This window comes from Lissotriton vulgaris, chromosome 1_1, assembly GCF_964263255.1.
Source record: "Lissotriton vulgaris chromosome 1_1, aLisVul1.2, whole genome shotgun sequence".
Classification (NCBI taxonomy): domain Eukaryota; kingdom Metazoa; phylum Chordata; class Amphibia; order Caudata; family Salamandridae; genus Lissotriton; species Lissotriton vulgaris.
The window spans coordinates 238625842-238632894 of NC_141685.1; the positions used below are offsets into that span (position 1 = coordinate 238625842).

General features: G+C 48.0%; 1 non-coding gene across 1 annotated transcript; it reads left to right on the top strand.

Annotated features, from left to right (window-relative positions):
• Window positions 1-6746: 6746 nt before the first annotated feature.
• On the top strand, window positions 6747-6818 carry TRNAC-GCA (transfer RNA cysteine (anticodon GCA)). The gene has a single exon. It is a non-coding gene; the product is annotated as a tRNA-Cys (tRNA).
• The last annotated feature ends 235 nt before the right edge of the window (window positions 6819-7053 follow it).

Below are 7053 nucleotides of genomic sequence, written 5' to 3' on the forward strand. Positions count from 1 at the left end.
CCCATCACCGCTTTCTGCAGTTTCAGTGGCTGGGGACTTAGTATCAGTATCAGGTTCTACCCTTCGGCCTATTGTCAGCACCTTGGTGCTTCACGAAGCTGTTACGTCCGGTTGTGGAGTCGCTCCGCAGTCGCAGGGTTCGCTTAATCATTTATTTGGACAACATCCTCCTTCTGGCGGATTGTCCTGTCAAGCTAATGACCCATCTGGAATGGACTATCGACCTTCTTCAGTCCCTTGGTTTTCTGGTGAATGTTCCCAAGTCTGTGCTACATCCTACTCAAGTGATAGATTTCTTGGGGTTCAGGGTCAACCCCCTCACTTGTCAGCTTCTGCTGCCCCATCAGAAGATTCGTTACATCAAACGGGAATTGACTTCCGTTATCTCGAATCAGACTTTGTCATTGAGATCGTTAGCATGAGTTGTCGGTCTCTTAGCGTCTTCCCTGCAAGCGATCTTCCCTGCTCCGCTGCACTACAGTGCGTTGCAGCGTCTGAAGATTCAGCACCTTCAACGGGGTCTACGATATTCCGATCAGATTCCTCTTTCGGAGGAGGCGAAGTCGGAAATACAATGGTGGCTGGATCATATGGAAGCCTGGAACGGCCGGGCTCTTTTCGGATCCTCTCCGGAAATTGTGATCAAGTCGGATGCCAGTCGTTGGGGCTGGGGGGCCTGCTGCGGCCCGATCTCGACAGGGGGACGGTGGTCTCCCCAGGAACTTTCACTCCACATAAACTGTTTGGAGTTGCTGGCGGGGTCGTTCCCGATCAAGTGCCTGTCACCTCTTCAGTCCCACTACTGCATGCTTCTCCGGATATGGACAATGTATCAGCAGTACGATACATCAACAAACTGGGAGGGACTCGGTCGAGGTTGTTGGTGGAGATTGCCAAGGAGTTTTGGCATTATTGTCTTCAGCACAAGATCACTGTTATTGCGGAGTACCTTCCTGGTTGTCGCAATCTTGTGGCGGATTGGAACTCCAGGTATCTGAAGGACTTCAGCGACTGGAGACTCCACCCTTGTGTGTTTCGCAAGCTCATTCGGGCTTGGGGCCCTTGTCTGATCGATCTCTTTGCGTCCCGTCTCAACACCCAAATTCCCCGGTTCTTCAGTTGGAGACCGGATCCGGAGGCTCTTGCCACGGATGCTTTCCTTCAACCGTGGCCAACGTCCCTATGTTATGCGTTTCCCCCATTCATGATGATCCCCAGGGTTCTGGCTTATGCGACACGCTTTCGGGCGGAGTTGATTCTGATTGCTCCTCTGTGGAGGGCTCAGCCGTGGTTCCCAGTTCTCCTGGAAATAGCATGTGCACTGCCATTCCTTCTTCCTCAGAAGTGGAATCTCCTGTTAGATCCGCTTCAGAATCCGCATCCCCTGGTTCAGTCAGGCTCTCTCCTTCTCCTGGTGTGGCGGATTTCGGGGAACGTTGGGCGGTCTCAGGCCTTTCTGCGGACGCTACCAGATTTCTCAGCAACGCCTGGGCCCCAGGTACTCACAAACGTTACAGAGGTTCATGGAAACGTTGGAGTGATTGGTGTGCTCAACGGCAAGTTGATCCAACATCAGCTGATGTCTCTTTGATGGTCAATGTTTTGGCTTCTCTATCTTCTTCTGGTTTGGCGTACCGCACGGTAAACAATTTCCGTTCCAGTGGATGGGAAACCTGTTGGAGAACATCCCCTAGTGGCTAAGGTTTTCAAAGGTATTCGTCTGGCTACTCCTCCACGTCCCAAATATGTTTCTTTGTGGGATGTTTCAATTGTCTTACGTTTCTTGGAAGCCTGGCCGGTCAATTCTTTGTTATCTCGAAAACAACTTTCGGCCAAACTTACTATGCTGTTGTGTTTACTTTCCTGCAAACGGGTATCAGATGTCCGTGCTTTGGATTTAGCTGAACGTAGCTTCACTCCTGAGGGTGTTACATTTTGCCTTTCCAGGCGCACTAAGACCAATACTGAGGTCATTTCTTACCCTTCTTATCCTGCTCGTCCTAACCTTTGTGTGGTCCAATGCCTTAAAGATTATGAGGTGAGTATACTTCTCTTCTTCGCTCTGATATGCAAGGTCAATTATTGATTGCGTTGCAGTAGCCCTTTCGCCCCGTTACCCCGGCCACGTTGGCTCGTTGGGTACGGTGGCTTATGGGGGAAGCTGGCATTGATGTATCTGTGTTTGGTGCTCATTCCGCCCGTGGGGCCATGGCGTCTAAGGCCTTCTCTTTGGGAGTCACCTTGTGGGACATTATGAAGGCTGCTGACTGGTCATCGGATTCTGTTTTCAAAACCTTTTACTTTAAGCCTATTACTAATGTTGCTTCTGTTGTGGTGGATAAGCTTTAAACAAGCATAATCGGAGCCTCCTGTCCTCAAATAGAATTCAAAATTTGCAAACATTCGTGACAAGAATTTTCAATTCTATTAAGGACTAGGAGGTGAGGATTATCCCACCCGTTGTTTGTACATTATACTTACTGATGAATGTTCAAGACTTGCTCTGTATTCCAATGTTACCATTGACTTGTTTTCTCTACCCACCCTTCTTTAACATGTTTCTGTATATGATGGACGTGTATTACGGCTTTGTATCTCTTTTCAGGATCTGATCCCAAATGACATCCCTACGGTGCGACGTGGATGTTCCTGCCTTCTTCTTTGTAGATTGTTTTCCAGTTTTCCCTTCGGCCGTTGCTGTTGAACTTTCCTTTGTTGCCCTGGACTGGGGTTTGCTTTTTGCATTGACTTTCATGTACTGTTTTCTACTCTCCTGGAATTCCTTCTCACCAAAGTAAGAGGAAGTGGGATTGTCTACATGGCTATTTATTGTACAGACTCTATGGTTATGACCCAAGTGTTTCTGGGTAATGTAGTTTTTACATGGCTGCTGGGCATTTCTAAATAAAGAAATGAGACTAGCATAATCCTCGCCTCCTAGTCCTTAATAGAAATGAACATTCTTGTCACGAATGTTTGCAAATTTTGAATTCCTGACACACCCCAAGGGGATATCTGTACTGAGAAAGGAAGCAAAGGGCCAGCCCCCCTCAGCCATTGGACGCAGAGTGTGTCAGTCTCATACTGGCCCGCCCACCTCTACCAGCAATGTATGACTGCACGGTCATGCAGGTCATATGTCCTTTAGCTTGTGTGCCGCAGTGCTGATTGGTAGAACAGGTGTATGACCCTCATGGAACATTTAACAACAAATGTCCCTGTGCAGTGTCCCTAAACACGGCACACCTGCTTGCCCTCAAAAGATTTTACCGCAGACACCCTGGCTCAGTGAAATGCACCCCCCTTATATACAAGTGCTGTGCAGCAACGGAGAGGCAGGCAGTCTCCACATGCACAGGCCCGTGTGTGCCAGGAGCCCGCATGGCTGTGCAGGTCCCAGGCCTGATTACAGCTGCTCCCAGGTCTGATTACAGCTGCTCCCTGATTTGCTAACAGTCTACTTCTTTTGCTCACACCATGATAATTTTGCAGAAGCAAATATTTTCCTATGCAAGAAAACTGTATATAAACCCTCAAATTTGGCATTGAGCTACAGTGCCAATATCAGCAACATTCATCATTTCTCATACAGCAACATACATAAATAAACCACACAACACCTTCTTAGTGGAGAAATTTGCTGCAGGTTTATTTGCATAACCAATATGCCAACACGGTGGGTTATCTTACGGGCGATCCCAGGGCAGGCCCGCCCCTATGCCGCCTGCCCGCCTGATGAGTCAAATAGCACTGTGACCGCTGCCAAATGGTGATTCCGAATCCTTGGGAGGGGCCACCCCTCCCATCCGTGACCGCCAGTCCACTCCCTTGCTCACGCTCCCCAAAGGTGGGTGGAGCATTCCAGGCAGCCCCCGGTTGCTCAGGCCCACAACCGCCCGTAGGACTAATGGGGCGCCGTAGTTCTTCCAGGGGACCCGCTAAGACATCCCTGGGTATCCTTGGCTTAGCACCCTTGTTGTGCTGCTGCAGTGTAGTACCCTCCTGTACCTTGCAGACTCTGGATCACCCTGTAACTCCTCCTGAAACACAAAACAATAAATTAGATTTCCCCCTTCCCTGTACCCCTTTCCTGACCGTCCGCAGGGTAAGCGGTAGGGCGGGAGACAGCGAAACGGGCAGCGGTCAAGAGACTGCCCAGTGGGAGGGGGACAGGTTTTGTACCCCTGCCCCACTCTCACGACGGAAGTGATGCGGCCAACAGACCCTTTTGGTCTGACGCCCAGGGCACCTAGGACGCCAACCTCTGTGCCTTCCTGTGGCACTAAGGCGGGGGCCCCGGGCAGCCATGTCAGAGACCTTCCTGAAGGCTTTCCGATGTGCTAGGGATGCTGCCAAATTCTTATTAATGTTGGTGCTTATTCAGGATGCAGAATTTTTCTGATTTTGCACATTAGCCTGCAATGGCCTATTTGTTGAGAGTCTTCATGGCAACGGCTGCATGAATCTGCATTTACCATTTTGGTACCGCACATTTTGAATTTTGTAGAAAATCTTTAACATTTCGATTCCTGCCTTATAACTCAATTACTGAGTCTGCTCTTCATTGATTGTATTTTAGATAGACTGTATGGTGCCTTATTTCGGGGAGACGTTGCCTCATGAAATTGAGGTTTGACACCATCTCCAATTCAGCAACCCGTGGGCGTGCTGCTGAGGTGATATTTCTGGGTTTACAATTTTAAGGGTTCCCTGTGCCCACAATGTCAACAGACAGAATCCGGGCACTGCTGACAAAGCATTTAGAATGACCAACCATCCTGGAATGCTGTGCATTGGGGGTGTCAGGCAGCGTGCCCCATCACCTACTGCAGAACACCATGTATCCTGCTCTTACAGGGTCTCAGGGGAAGCTCACAGAGCCCAAAGAGGATAACTGAATGTATTCAGATAAGGACATTAATCAGAAGAAGGTGGACAAGCAGGCCAGCAAGTAAGACATAGCAGCAGCCACACTGTACCGAGGGCTGCAAAGGAGGGTTGCTAGGGGCCCGCATGTGTTTACATGACAACTGGCTAGAAGCTCCATCACACAAGACGTCCTGCACATGCGACTTTAGGGAAGTGTAGTTTACCTTTAAATATTCTAATGCAGAAAAGGTGAGAAGCTGCAGTGAACCAGCCCTGAACCAGCAGGAAACCACCTGTAAACCTTCCCATGAGCAGGAAACAGTTCACTGCAGGTAAGAGGATAGAGGCACAAGGAGAGCATGACTTGCCCAACATTGTAAACTTGTAAACTTGTAAACTTGTAGAGCGTGATTTGCTGCCCGGAGGTGTCCAAGCGCTAGAATTAAACAATTTGTCAAGTTTAAGAACCAAGGGCCGGACTTACAGAGAGTGCACACACACAGTGCATGAAGTTGTTGTGCTGCTTTGACTGAACAAGAGAGAGCAGAACTGAGCCATATCTCCTAAGAAGGGCAAACTTCTATTCTCTCCCTGCGCAGTTCATTTTGTGCCGCCTTGTGCCAGCGTAGGCACCCTTGCGCCATGGTGCCAGGCAGTCTGGATTGTGGTCAGCATAGTTTTATATGCAGTAAGGGGTCCCTTCCTGCACAAAAACTATGGTTTACGTCATTTTCCACTTTGTATATGTGATGTAGAATGCAGCACACAGACAAATCAAGGAGAAATGAAGACATTTTTCCTTGTTACGCCTGCTCCAGGGAGGTGCAGGATTTCGGGGAAAATCTCTTTCTACAATTCTTTGTAAATAGGGATGTGTGTCAAAACCCTTGGGTGGTTGCTTGATAATGAACACGCACCATCCACGAATCATTGCCTTGACGCAAAGTAATGTAAGGCAACGCATTATGCTGAGTTGCGTTCTTTGGGTTACAATCCCACGCAGATCACAATGTGTGCTGGTTCGTACATCCCTCCAGTAGGCTTCGAGTCGAGTCTGCATTAAACACAAAACAGTAATCCCCAGCAAAGTCTAAGCAATCTGGCCAAAGACTGCAAACCAGAAGGACAAGTAACGTTTGTCCCATACCATGTTTTTTTTCTTTTTTTAATTTCAAAGTATTTTATTAGAAGGTTATTTTACAGTGCAGTACCGATACATGAGGGCAATACAGGTATGTTACAAACGCAGTTGTGATTACAGAGGGTGTGTCGACAAACATGCCTGGTCAGGAGTAATTCTGATCTGCGGTCAGAATTTGGCGTGAAGGACACAGGGAAGGCGTCCTTCAAAAGCTGGGTCTATTGGGTCACCTTCCTCAGGGGGCAGATAACATCACAGCAAGGAGCTCACCCAACCATACAGCAAGAGGCGAGATGTGGGCTTCCCTGGACGAGCACCTGGGGCCACACAAGCCCCCATAGACAGCCCACCATAACCTACCATACCATGTTTTAGTAAGTAGACAAGACACCGGGTGCTATCTCCTTCCCTTCCTCCCACAATCCCCCTTTGCCCTCCAATACCCCCCTCGCCCCCACCCTGTTAATCGTAAATGTGCACTGTGGTCCAGTCTGGTTTCTTTTCATACATGTCCTGTCTTCATTTAGCCGGATTTCAAGAGCTTCCAGCCTTAGCACAGGATTATATGAAAAAAGTCATTGTGAAAGAAAATTAAATATTGGCTACTTCTTGTTCTTCCACAATTCTGCAAGGCTTACTCTCAACTTGAAGTGAATCTCTAAATGTGAGATGTAGGAGTGCAGTTGTACATAGAGGGTGTAGGTTAGTAAGACGGAAGTAGACACGGAGAACAGCTGGGGATATAGCTCAGTGGTAGAGCATTTGACTGCAGATCAAGAGGTCCCTGGTTCAAATCCGGGTGTCCCCTTCAACATTTTTAACTGTGATACTTTATTTCACATAATTTCTTAGTTTTAAAAAACACAATGGGTTCCCTGCTTTTAAGCGTCAAGTATAATTTATTTTCAACAAATTAAAAGTGGAAACGAATCTGGCATGTCACCTATCCGTGTTACCAATGTCGACATGTTAGTGGATTTTACGAGACAATATCATGCATGGCAACAGATCCAATGTTAATAGAATTAATGTGACAATAAGTG